This window comes from Acomys minous (assembly GCF_964271855.1).
Source record: "Acomys minous genome assembly, chromosome: 17".
NCBI classification, from domain to species: Eukaryota; Metazoa; Chordata; class Mammalia; order Rodentia; family Muridae; genus Acomys; species Acomys minous.
Genome location: NC_140500.1, coordinates 18,390,001 through 18,404,313, shown reverse-complemented (window position 1 = coordinate 18,404,313; position 14,313 = coordinate 18,390,001). Strand labels below are relative to the sequence as shown.

The window sequence follows — 14,313 nt, the reverse complement described above, 5'->3', positions numbered from 1 at the left end:
ATAGAAAGATGGAAAATGTAATTTTATGGTGTGTGAGTTATACCTCAATACATTATTTTTGGATACTGTTGATACATACAGATATTAACTGTGATATTAACTGTGATGGTGGTGACTGCCGTGTGTTGAGATTTCACTGTTTACTAGGGGTTTTGCATGATTGTTTTCGATTTTTACTGGGTGTTTCAAGACAAGTACGGGTACAAGAAACAGAGAACTACATGGATAAATTGTAAAACCCCTTCAAGTATCAAGTCCTGATGTTAAACTGTCCTAAGTCTAAATTACTAGAGTGAGCTTTTGGAATTCAGTCAGAAACACTCAGTAGGGGGCGCTCTGTGCCCAGGCTATGTGAGGTTAGCGCGGCTCGAATCATTCAGTTGGATTTGTTGGGCTTTTTTTTTTTTTACTTTGAAAATTATCAGCTAAAAACAGCTGATCATAAACATATACTGTTTTGAAATATGTGATTTATGCCGGGCAGTGGTGGCGCACGCCTTTAATCCCAGCCCTTGGGAGGCAGAGGCAGGCAGATCACTGTGAGTTCAAGGCCAGCCTGGTCTACAAAGCAATTCCAGGATAGTCAAGGCTACACAGAGAAACCCTGTCTTGCAAAAATAAATAAATAAATAAAAATGTGATTTATATCTCACTAGACTAAGTGACTTTGTTTTTAGCTTTTCATTTTTATGACTGAAAGGGTTTTTTGGTTGTTACTGATGGGTTGTTGTTTTTTGGGTTGGTAGAGTGCTTGGTCCACATAAGTGAAGTCCTGGATTCAGTCCCAGCACTGAAGAAAAGCAGATGTATTTACAAACTTGCTTTCGAACTTTGATATTGTTTAATTAAGTGTGTTCATATGCTCTATAAAATAATTTATATGGGAGAATTATTTCAAGGAAACATTAAATCAGTTCTATTTTTTTTAACTTGCAAAGAAACTTAATAGCCTATTTCCCTTTTGCCTCATTCTAACTTCTTCTTAAACATACTTGTCTTAATTTCCTTTCTGTTGCTGCAATAAAACACTCTGACCAAAATCAGCTTAGGGAGCAAAGGGTTTGTTTGGCTTATGTCTAGGTCACAGTCCTTCACTAAGGGAAGTAAGGGCAGAGGCAGGGACCTGGAGGTAGGAAGCATGGAGGAATGATGTTCCAGTTCATGCTCAGCTAACTTCCTTATGAAGCCCAGGACCACCTGCCCAGGGAATGGTGCTGCCCACAGTGGGCTGAGCTCCTCTACATCAACTAAGATAATGAGAACAATCTCTTAATACATGTTCACAGACCAACTTTATAAAGCTAATTGCTCAATTGAGACCTTTTTTTTCTTTCAAGGTTTTCTAGGCTATGTCAAGTTGACAGTTACAGAACTCTTGGCTCCTTCTTCAGCACCATGCCTGCCTGTGTGCTGACTTGATTTCTGCCATGATGATAATGGACTAAACCTCTAAACTGTAAGCCAGCACCAATGAAATGTTTTCCTTCATAAGAGCTGCCATGGTCACGGTGTCTCTTCATAGCAATAGAAACTCTAATTAAGACAGAAGAAAGAGCCGGGCATGGTGGCACATGCCTTTAATTCCAGCACATGGGAGGCAGAGGCAGGTGGATCACTGTGAGTTCGAGGCCAGTCTGGTCTACAGAGTGAGTCCAGGATAGTCAAGGATACACAGAGAAACCCTGTCTTGAAAAAAAAAGATAGAAGAAAAAAAAAAAAAAGGAAGGAAGGAAGGACATTATGTGATTAAAGCATTGCTTCCTACAATAACATTTTGAATCTAAAAACCTAGTGGTCATTTATATGAAATTTTTATAGCATTTTAGAATCTAACATTAGGATTTTGTTTTTAAGCCAGTTTGTATAATGTCTTTTATTTTAAATAATTTTAGGAATACATTTCTTTTTTTTTAATTTTATTAATTTATTCAGATTAGGAATACATTTCAATTTGACATAAACCATTTGGATTATCACCCAAATAAAAATCAGAATGTAGCCAGGTGTGGTGGTGCACGCCTTTAATCCGAGCACTTGGGAGGCAGAGGCAGGTGGATCACTGTGAGTTTGAAGCCAGCCTGGTCTACAAAGTGAGTCTAGGACAGCCAAAGCTACACAGAGAAACCTTGTCTCGAAAAACAAAAAAACAAAAAACAAACAAACAAAAAAAACAACAACAACAAATCAGAATGTTTTATGTAGGGCCCAATGACATGTGCCTTTTGTCCCAGCATTCAGGAGGATAATCAGGCACATAACTCTGTGAATCCAGTGCTACCTTGGCCTACATAGCAAGTTCGAGGCCAGCAGGGACTGAAGAGTAAGACCCTAGCTCAGAAAAACAAAACAAAACAAAGAAATACATTATATGATATAACACTTAACTTTCTTTATGGGAGGTGTAGTTATTGGGTGGGTTTTGTTTTGTTTTGTTTTGTTTTCCTGTTTTACTGAGAAAAAAAAAAGGCTCTCAATCATTTAACTAGTTTTACAACAAGTTCTATAAGGAGCCAGCATGATGGAGTAGTCCTATAATGTTAGCACCCTGGAAGCAGAGGCAGGAGGATCACAGGGAGTTCAAAGCCAATCTAGGCTCCGTAGCAAATCTCAAGTCAGGCAGGGCTAAATAGGTAGGCTGTGTCCCCAAAGAAACAAAAAAGTTGGTTTGAAAAGTCTCTAGTGTTATAATGGGCTGTTTTTTCTGTCACTAAGAACCATCAAGTTGAATAAAATATCATAATTAGAAAGTTTAGAGTTGGCAAGAGCCCACTTACTCAAGATATATAACTTTGTAACCAGAATAGTAACAAAAAATAAGTGGTGCTTGGGCGATCGCTTGGAGAGCTCCAGTAGCACCAGCTGCTGAAGGCTCCATCAGCTAAAAATCACACAGGAGTAATTGGATAGAAACAGAGCCTGCTTGAGAAAATGGTGCGCTCTGAGCACCTGAGGCACAAACTGAGTGGAGGAGCCTGGAAGTAGGTAAGGATTTTTGGTTTCTGTAAGGTGGGGATGAATGCACGTTACCTGTTGGTACAGCAACCAAGCTGAGCGATTTCCCTTGTTGAAGGCAGTAAGTCTGTTTCAGCCCCTTTTACCTAGGGAAAATCAGTTATGAACCAACACAACTTTGCTATAAGGATATTCTTCTGTTTACCACTAATTCCATTATTAAAAATACACTTTAGGGCCAGAGACAGGGCTCAGCAGTTAAACACACTGGCTACTCTTCCAGAGGACCCGGGTTCAGTTCTCAGCATTCACGTGGCAGCTCACAGCTGTCTGTAACTCTGGTTCCAAGGGATCTGACACCCCCAAAAGACAAAACACCATTGCATATGAAATAAAAATAAACAAGTTAAAAAACAAACAAAAAACCTCAGCCAGGCAGTCATGGTGCACGCCTTTAATCCCAGCACTTGAGGGGCAGAGTGTGGTGGATCCCTGAGTTTGGGGCCAGCCTGGTCTACATAAGTGAGTTAAGGACAGACAGAGCTACACAGAGAAACCTTGTCACAACCAACCAACCCTCAAAAATACACATTTCAGAGCAAAACAGGCTTTTTGTGTCTTTTGTAGTTTGCTATTTTCACTGTTTCATTTTAGCTCTTGTACTTTCTTTTTGTTTGTTTTGTTTTTTGTTTTTTCGAGACAGGGTCTCTCTGTGTAGCCTTGACCATCCTGGACTCACTTTGTAGACCAGGCTGGCCTCGAACTCACAGTGATCCGCCTACCTCTGCCTCCCAAGTGCTGAGATTAAAGGCGTGCACCACCACACCCGGCTCAGCTCTTGGACTTTCAAGGACTTGTCATAGATGTGGGGTAAGCTAGATAGAAATCTCTTCCCAGTGTTTCCTGTCTCCATCAAAGAAAGAATTCAGAAACGAGACAAAGCAACAAATTTGGGAGAATTTGTTACAGGACAAAGGTTCCCACTTCAGGGGTGGTTCAGGTTTCTTAAATGAGTTGCTTCTTGGGATTTTGGGGTAGCTCACATTATGGGAAAACTTTAATGGGGGGCGGGGGGGATTGTGAGTTGAAGTGAAACAAAGATGGGAAAATCCAGGAATGGGTTGGTATTTTCCAAAATAGAATTTAGTTCCTTATTCTACTCAAATGGGGTTGGGATGCTGATATGCCATGGTGTCAGGTGCATGCTGGGAACTGCAATTTATAAAGGCAAAGGATATGCACAGATAATTTTAACAAAACAGAAAAGGATTGGCAGTCACCTCGGTCAGACTTCCTGGTCCCAGCAGGTCTGAGTGATCTAACTGTAATATGCTAACTATATCAGCCTCTGGTCACCTTGCAGTTCGTACCTTGTTTTTCCCAGGGCCAATCCCAGTTTGGCATTTTGATTTCAAAGATCTTAGCAGTGTTGCTCCAAATGTCAAACAGTGACATCAACTCTCCCTGAGGCGGAGCTGGATACACAGATTCTTTGTTCAGTCTTTGTAAAGCCTTAAAAAATGCATGTCCAGTGGTGACGCACACCTTTAATCCCAGCACTCAGGAGGCAGAGGAGGGCAGGTCACTGTGAGTTCGTGACCAGCCTGGTCTACAAAGCGAGTTCAGGACAGCCAAGATAACACAGAGAAACCCTGTCTCAAACAAAACAAAACAAACAAACAAAAAACAAAACAAAAAATCATGTCCAGTATCAGTTTCGGGCTATTGCTGTTTGAGAATTAGAGTGTTCAGACCTTGAACCCAATTATGACTTTGATGTTGAGTGGGAAAGGAATTTTCAAAGCAGGCAGATTTTAAATCAGAACAAATCTCAAGGGAAACTATTACATAATGGTTTCGATGGAATCCTCCAATTTCCTAGTGTGCGAGCTGCACTAAACAGCGTTTAAGGCACATTTGAGTAAGCAGAATCAGTTGCTGACCGTGATTTAGTCTTGAGGAACCTGCACAGTGTGAATGGCATGTGCTCAATGGAGCTCTGCACAGTGTATTGGTGAGTATATGCGGGAAGAAGATTGTACTCACGTTCTTGTATTTTAAAACATATTTGTTTCCTCTTCAGGGAGCAGATATCATATTTTAGCAAAGTTGTTTTTCCAAACACAAGGTATATAATACAGTCATTTATAGTAATTTTTATCCACTTTGTTCCTCATTGCAAAGCAATAGATATCTACAGTAGAACATTTTAATTATATACAGTAAAACTGCACAAAAATTTGCAGTTAAAAGTGAATTCTGGCTGGGCGTGGTGGTACATGTCTTTAATCCCAGCACTCTGGAGGCAGAGGCTGTTGGATCGCTGTGAGTTAGAGGCCAGCCTGGTCTACAAAGTGAGTACAGGACAGCCAAGGCTACACAGAGAAACCTTGTCTTCAAAATAACAAAAAACAAAAAACATGGGGTTGGAGAGATGTCTCAATGGTTAAGAGTACTATCTGCTCTTCTAGAGGTCCTGAGTTCAATTCCCAGCAACCACATGATGGCTCACAGCCATCTATAATGAGATCTGGTGCCCTCTTCTGGTGTGCAGGTATATGTACAGATAAAGCACTCATACATTAATTAATTAAATAAATAAATCTAAAAAAAATGAATATTGCTGAGCCATCTCTCCAGACCCTGTTTCATTTTTTAAAAATATATTTGTATTTGTAATGTTTATGAATGTTTACTATCTGTAGGGGTCTTTGCATGTAGAGTGCAGAAGAGGACATCAGATCCTCTTGGACTAGAGTTAATACAGTGTGAGCTGCCATGTAATAGGCAGGAAATAGAACCTGGATCCTTGGAAGAGCAGAAGGTGCTCTTGACTGCTAGGTCATCTCTCTAGCCCTGTTTGTTTGTTTGTTTGTTTTGTTTTGTTTAGTCCTGAGTTCTGGGATTAGAGGCAGAGGTCACCATGTCCTGCTTTAAAATCAGTTCTAAGATGTGTAATTGTTCTCCTTTTGAGGGTTTTTTGTTTTTGGTGTTGTTTGTTGTTTTTCGAGACTGGGTTTCTCTGTGTAGCCTTGGCTATCCTAGTCTTGCTATGTAGACCAGGCTGGCCTGGAACTCACAGCAATCCGCCTGCCTCTGCCTCCTGAGTACTGGGATTAAAGGTGTGTGCCACCACTGCCCGGCTGCACCTTATTTTTTGACACAAGGTTTCTAAATGAGCCTGGAGCTCACTGACTGACTAGGTTGACTGACCATCAAGTCTCCAAGATTCTCCTATCTCTGCCTCCCAAGCCTGGGTTTATAGGCATTGCTGCCATGCCTGGCTTCTCACATTAATGCTAAGGATCTAAACTGAAGTCTTCATGCTTGCACAGTAAGCACTTTGTCCACTCATGACGGCCAGTATTCTGCTGGTATTTTAGGTCCAGTAATGATCACTGCCCAGAAGATCACTGGTTGACCCTACGAAACTCATGATGGAATATTTCAAAGTGACAAGGAGCTTTTCCATCGCAGAGGCTCCTGCCAAGCCTCCTGGAGCATGTACATCATAACTGTAACATCATGACAACAATGGCAGCCTGATTTCCTCTTGCAAAGACTGTATTGTCTTTACTGAAGGCCAGCTACGTCTCATGGCACACCAAGTGAACATGAGATGATGTGCTGTGAAAGAACTGAGCCATTTGCAATACAACTGCTATTTGGAAACTTAATCTTCTTACTGAATTTGGCCACCTGCTGCTACATGTTCCCCCGAGGGATGCAACATCCACGAGCATCTTCAAGCTACAGCTTCATGGCCCACCAGAGGTACCCATCTGTGGGTCTCTTAAGCTGCCGGGCTTCAGTACAGACTTTGATATTAATAACGCTGCAGTTTTTGGTTGCAATGGAGAGGCTCTCTGGGACTTATCCTGGAAATAGAGACGTCAGCAGTTTCCAGATGTTTCTTGATTATTAAAATGCCTTGACATTTTTTTGGCTCACAAGGATGTGTTATGAACAAGTGTCCTTCAATTCAACAATCCAGATGTTCTTTCTCTGACATTTGGCATGGGCTATACCCAAAATACTAAGTGAGGTGTCTAATAGAGTGTTAATGGCATTAATGACACAGAGTATGATAAGTAACCTCAATTTAGATTATTTTATGGTATTTGAACTCAACTGTACCATGTATGCTTTCCATAAAAGTATCCTTCATGTTTTCTAGCTCCTGGCACTACTGACTTCATATCTGTGGGCTCAGAGCAGTAATGTTGCTGAGGATGAAAACTCAGAGGAAAGCATTTACCCGTATCCCAGGTTGGCCTCAAATTTTCTATGTAGCTGAAGATTGTCTTGAACTTGTGACCTCCGTGTTCCTGCCCCTGCCTCCCCAGTGTTAGATTTGTAGGAATGCACAACCATGCCTGCTTTGTGTATGCTGAGGATCACTCCCAGGGCTCCATGCATGCTAGGCAAGCAGCCAACCCTGGACTACATCCCCAGCCCTTGGCTCAACACTTTCAAGTGTATTCTTTAAACATTGTTTACTTGGGGAGGTGGAGCATTGGCTCAGCAGTTAAGATCACTTGTGGCTCTTGCACAGGACCCAGGTTTGACTCCCAGAACCTGGGCACCATATGGCCACTACCCATCATTCCAGTTCCAAGAGATCCAACACCCTCTTCTGAATTATGAGGGCGCCACTCACACAGATGGTACCCATACATACATGTAGCCAAAACATTTACGCACAGAAAATATTTTAATTAAAAAAAATTTTGGGGGGGTTTTTTGAGACAGAGTTTCTTTATGTAACAGCCCTGGCTGTCCTGGACTTGATTTGTAGACCAGGCTGGCCTCGAACTCAGAGATCCACCTGCCTCTGCCTCGTGATATATACAGAAAATAAATCTATAATTTTTTTTTATTGAGAACTTTTGTCTGTGTATAGGTTGAAAAGTATTGCTTTGTTCTTTTTCTGTTTCTACTTTTCCCATGCTTATTGAGTATTTATAAGTCTAGGACAGCCAGGGCTGTTACACAGAGAACCCCTGTCTCGAAAAACCAAAAAATAGAAAAAAAAAAAAAGAAAAAAGAAAAAACTTCCTTCAATTATGTATGTTACCTTTCAAATTCTTTTCTCCTTCTTTTGAGGTGCTGAGGATTGAACACACGGCCTTACACATCCTATGTGGGTAAGCCATCCCATCTATCCCGTCTACCAATGAGCTTTAGGTTTTCAACCATTTCTTTAGCTCACATAATGCTCTTTTGAAAAGCATACATATTAAGCACTTGAAAGTAGACACTGCTGCTCTTGGATGTTAACAAGGTTCAGAAGATCATCTGAAGGATTCTGGGATCCTCTGTCCTCAAGGAATTAGAGAAATCTACTTGCAGAAGAAGCAAGGGAGGAAGTGGGCAGGAAGAAGGAGATAAGACGAAACCACTGTCAAAAGGGATCAGGGATCTCATGTCTGGCGGCCACGCCTCATGGCTTATCTTGCTGGAGCCCTTGGTGTAACTTGGATCCTCATACTTACCCAGCAAGTACTTTGCCAGTAGAGCCATTTCCCCAACTGTGTTGTCTTTTCTCTACAGCATCAAGCCGCTACAGACCAAAGGAGAACTGAAACATGTTCTCTCCCTAAATCTGGGCAAAGCTGTAGAGACACTATTTCCTTTCACCAGTACCAGTCTCTCTCTCTCTCTCTCTCTCTCTCTCTCTCTCTCTCTCTCTCTCTCTCTCTCTCTCTCTCTCTCTCTCTCTCTCTTTGTAGAGTGGTGAGCAGTGGACCTGCATTTCCATTTACGATAAGGAAGAGTGGCTTCAATGGCAGATGCCACTCTTCAATGATAAATGTACACAGGGATGTACATTACATTAAGCTTGCCCACCACTGCAAATCTACAGGGCTCAGCTGGACTCTGCTCAACTAAACTCCACATATATTCTCCCTCTGCAAACCAAGTTAATGGAGCAGATTCCCTCTGGAATACCCCAACTTTGTTTAAGAGGCCCAGAACAGAATTCCAGTCACTGTGCACAATGTGTAGATGGCTGGAGCTGGTGGATTCATCACACAATCCAGGTTTCATTACTACACCACAACAGAAGGCACCAGACAGATCTTGCAAAACATGATCTAAATAACTATAGACTTTATTGAATAAAAATGGCATAAACACAACTGTCAGATAATGAATAGGAAAGTTAACAGGTGTAAATAGGCTATTGTATAATTGGCAATATCAACTCTAAATCCTAAATCCCCACTTCCCCTGTGGGAATGAGATGTAGCAATGTTAATCTAATGGTGAAAAATTTCAATTTGAACTTAATATATACCAAAATATTTTAAGAAAAAAAAAACCTAAAACTTTAAATTGAATAGAACTTTTCAAATAAAACAATTCAATACAGCTCTAGCAAAGCTGAAGTTTGGATCCAATGAGACTTGAGATAAAAATGGACATTTACCATTGCAGTTACTTCAGATCAACTTCCAAAAATAAATTCTGGGAAAGACTGTGTCTTTAAATAACCCTGATGCTCATCTTAATAGTCCTAGACAGGCAGTCAGTAGCTTGGCTACAGTCCTGCATCCTATACAAACCCAGCAGAGTGTGGTGGCTTCAGTCCTGCGTCCTATACAAATCCAGCAAAGTATGGTGGTCCAGGAAAGCACCAGTCAGTGCAACCCATTTTCTTTTCTTGTACAACTTTTAAGCTTTAAAAAAAAACTTCATAAAAAATGACTCTCACCCCTCCAGCTTCAATTTAACAGCTACACTCCAGCATTAGAGATGCTAGTCAACGCTGCCTGATCGTCCACAGAAAATGACACTGTGATGGGCGCTCATTTCAGGAATAAACAAAAAAATAGAGCTGGTAATGAACAGTATTGAAAAATGACAACTGCCAAGATTGGCAAATGAGTTAATGAAAACAGCCAATGGAGTGGGGAGCAGGAAGACAAAAAAAAAATTAATTCATAGACTAAATCTAGCATTAAAATAATATTTTTTGAATATGTGTTCTTACGTGGGTTGGGATCGCATCTCTAAGCTTGCAGTAGTTAACATGTATCCTATGGCAAGAGGGGCAGCAACCCCATGTCCCAAGTTAAAACTAGATTGAAGACAGCAGGCTTCATCCATGTCACACAGCTCAGTACCCTCTTCTTGAGGTCTATAGAGACATTGATGGAGAAATGCAGGGCTGCCATAGCAACCAGGTGGATGTTGTTACAGTAAGTGTAGGATTTCCCACACCATCCTCTTCCTAAAAATAGGCATGTGTTGCTGAGAAAAGGTTCCAGGCTGGTCTTTAGAAATGTAATCTGTGTATTTACAGGCAAACATTCCACAGTCACTCCATTCAGTTGTTGAGGAATCTCCTCAGAAGTCATACTGTATTGCTTCCATTCCAAAGGGTCCAGCTCAGTGTTCCTTCGTGTGTTGCTCTCATGTTGTAAATATTGGAAGATGGTGTCACAGACAGTCTGCCCTGTCTGTCCCATGGAATCGAGGTATACAATGCTTTGTTTTCTTAGATTACTACCACCAGGCTCCAATGTACCTTATGGTGACTAGGTATCAGTATACGTTGTTGGGTTTTTTGTTGCTGTTGTTGTTTTAGTTTTGGTTTTGGTTTTGGTTTTTCAAGACAAGGTTTCTCTGTGTAGCCTTGACTGTCCTGGATTCACTTTGTAGACCAGGCTGGCCTTGCACTCACAGTGATCCGCCTACCTCTGCCTCCCAAGTACTGGAATTAAAGGCATTTTTTTGTTGTTGGTGGGGGTGTTTTTGGTTTTTGGTTTTTGGTTTTTTCGAGGCAGAGTTTCTCTGTGTAACCTTGGCTGTCCTGGACTTGCTTTGTAGACATGGATGGCCTCAAACTCACAGTGATCCACCTGCCTCTGCCTCCTGAGTGCTGGGATTACAGGCATGCGCTGTCATGCCCAGCTCAGAATAAGTTCTTTTTCAAAAAGATTGATTCCTTGGGTCCATCTTTTTACAGAATTTAGTCGCCATGCTTTAGTTTGTGGTTTAAAAAAAAAAGGTGCTAAACACATGAGGAGATGGGTAGCCTTTATTTTTACTTCTCCCAATGAGGAGGTCCCTATAGAAGTTGGTGGCCCCATCACTGAGCCATTGACCATTCTCTAGTGTCTGGATATCACCTCGTGTGATTTGTAGTTTGAATCCATTACTCGAGATTTCCTCTTGGGGCCCTGGCCCTAAAGCATACTTGATTTCCTTTTCCATGTCCTCTGTGATACCAAGGCCTTGATCCATTCCTCTTCCCTTTTCTTAATCTGCAAGAGGCTTTTTCTCTGCCCCACGTACTGACGTCTTGTTGGGGAGTAACTTACTGCTGCCACGATCCATGAAGATTTGAGCCCATGTTCCTAGCATGTCAGGCTCCAAGTTGCGTTCCCTTCTTCCTTCAAGGTTTACTCCATCTTCTGTCAGTGTAGCAGGAGCTTTCTGCTCTGAACACTTCTTTTCTATTTTGTTTTGTTTTTGTTTTTCTGGTGAGGGACATTCTCTAATGGCAACAACAATAGGTTGATTTAGATCACCCTGAGTCATTTTGGATCTGTGACTGTGCTCTTCCACCGTTTGATCTTCAAGGTGTCCGTAGGTGTTGTGTGAGCCCTGTGTGGCTTTACATGGTTGTGTACGGTGTTGCACTAAACCTTCTGTACTTTTTCTTTGGGTGATTTTTCACTCTACTCCTCCATGACACAATAAGGCCGCTCGCTTGTGACCTTTGCCACCATCAGCAGACTTCCTCTCGGTTACAGCCTGCCCCTGGGGATGTTTGGCACAATCTGTGGGCTTTAATTGTCTTGGACTCTCTCCTTGGAGTTTCTGTATCTGACTTTTGTTCAGCTGTTCACGATGCTCCAAACTGCTTTCTTCTGAGCCTTGCCAGGCTCTTCAAACTTCATTTCCAGTCCATCTTCATCATGATATTTGCTTTTTTGACCTTGTCTCAAATCTTCAGACTCCATGTCTGTCCCACTTTCATCCTGGTATTTCAGTTTTTGATCTTGTCCCAAAGCTTGAGGCTTCATCTCCATCCCAGGCTGTTTGGGTTGTCCAATGGAGACACTGCTTGGATGGCTTCTGTGGGGGTGCTGGATCCCTGGTATGGCATAGCCTTTCCGATTTTCAAGTGAAAGCAACTGTCTACCTGGCTCTGACTGGGTGTTCTTGGGTGGTTGTCACCCTGATGTCTGAAAAATTGCTTCTTCCAGTAGATGTATAATCTACAGGTTGGTGCAAAGTTGGAAATTTATCAGGCCACAAGACGAAGGGCTCAGAATAGGTCTCTTTTTTTGTTTCATTTTGTTTTGTTTTGTTTTTCAAGACAAGGTTTCTCTGTGTCACCTTGACTATCCTAGACTTGATTTGTAGACCAGGCTGGCCTCGAACTCACAATGATCCGCCTGCCTCTGCCTCCCAAGTGCTGGGATTAAAGGCATGCGCCACAACCACCTGGCTCAAAATAGGTCTTTATAAACAGAGTTTACTTCAGTGCCAGGGTCAGTCAGAAAATGACTGATGAATGTTGGCAATTCACCAGGGTCCACTGTGAGAAACTCCAAGGAGTTCTAGAAATACTTCCTTAGAAGGATACTGCCAGGGAGCAGTAACCGGCTAAATGCCCAGAACTTTGAAATTGGATTAATTGTCCTAATCAGCCACTAGTAAGACACCAGGCCTTAACCACTAAGCTAACATATCAGAGGCAAGCCTCACAAATGATGCCTGACTTGGAGGGTGGGGGCCCTGGTGCCCTAGCCACCGCCTTCAAGGTTCCATAGCTGGTTGTGATGTTACCTGAAAGAACGCAAACCAACGTTCTTTGGAGGGTAAAGACCCTGCCCATCCCTGGGTGGGTCCAGAACCTCAAAGCACTCCCTTGCCTGATGGGAAGTTGGAGTGTTTGTGAACTAGTCATACGTCTCTCAGTTCCCCTCTGCAGAGCACAGGTAGGGCTACTGAAATCATCTCAGCATAACTTAGCTTGTCTTGCCTTTCTATCACGGTCAATTATAGAAAACAAAATATAATTGCCCTTCAAAATAGCTTCTCACAATATGCTTACTAATTACAGAAAATAAATAGAATTTTAGACTTTAAAGCCCAGTAGGTACTATTTTGTGACAAAACTTTTTCTCCCCACATAAGGAACCCAGGACAGACCAAAGTGTAGATACCACCAAAGTGCTACTTGGTGAACCAATGAGTTTTATTGGGGTTACTTAGAGGAAGATGGGTGAGGGGTTACTTACAGGAACAGAATGACTCAAAGCCAGCTGCATTATCATAGCCCACCCCAGGATGGACGACTGCTCATAAAGTCTGGGAACCTGGAGACACTGCATAGCCTGTAGGCAGCTGAGCAAGTTGGAGACTGTCCTTTCCAAATGACTTAGTTGGTCTACATTTCTTCCAAGAAGCTCAACTTGTTTCTGCTTCTTCCAGGAAGCTGGTCTGAGGTCAGCTCTTTTGAGTCTTCTTTGCAGCTCAGTTTCCTTTCATCTGAGAGGGACTCTCAACTTTCATTGCTTATTCTGGTTAGTTTTGGGAACTTTTTGAGACCTTTTGAGTTGTTTGCCTTCCTGCTTAAGGAGCTTCCCTTCAGGGTGAATGAAAGGTAGAATGTTTCAATATCGGAGGAAACTTGCACAACAGGTACCAATTCACCAAGGATCAGTACATTGCCGTGAGACAATAAATAAAATCTCAGCATTGTCAATAGGATTCATTGAGGAAGAGACATCACTATTTGGGCAACAATCCCAGCAATAACACAAGCCCAGAACTCCCCACTAGAAAACAGAAGGAAGAATTAAATTGGAGCTGGAGGTTCGGTCCTGTGGCTTTTCAACAGATGCTAGGATCTGAACTCCAGCTGCCATGATTACATACAGCAAGCAGCTTATCCCCTGATCCATCTCTGCCCCCCCTGAGTAGCTCTTTCATCTATGTACAAAAGTATAGAGATGTCTTTACAAAAACATGAGCCAAAGAGTTGTCAAATATTGTTTTTACCACTGAAAATATTAACAAACCGTGCAAGTATATTTGTACCAGTGTTTTACTGTAAGGTAAAAAAAAAAATGTACTTTTTTTCTGTAAAAGGTTTGCCTTTCTTGTGATTGTTATTTCCCCACGTGTCATTTTGTCCACACCAGACTTCTTTCTAATTGGACCTTGGAGGGATTTGTTTACACACAGAGAAAAAAAGTTCAAATTCCCACATTGATCTTATATCACTGAGTAACCTGGTGGCGGGGCTCCTTTTGTGATGGTGAACCTTATGTTTAGAGGGTAAGTTTACTGTGCTAGGCTTGTAAAAACAAAATTGTTTTTAGCTTGTATAAGCCA

At 41.9% G+C, this 14,313-nt stretch overlaps 1 long non-coding RNA gene across 2 annotated transcripts; it reads left to right on the top strand.

The window, feature by feature from the left end:
- The first annotated feature begins 1,143 nt into the window (after nucleotides 1-1,143).
- On the top strand, nucleotides 1,144-14,066 carry LOC311588564. Of its 2 annotated transcripts, XR_014776259.1 has the most exons (4): nucleotides 1,144-1,456; nucleotides 4,835-4,966; nucleotides 6,336-7,221; nucleotides 8,059-14,066. It is a non-coding gene; the product is annotated as an uncharacterized lncRNA (long non-coding RNA). The 2 variants fall into 2 exon arrangements; XR_014776258.1 differs by lacking the exon at nucleotides 4,835-4,966.
- Nucleotides 14,067-14,313: the final 247 nt, after the last annotated feature.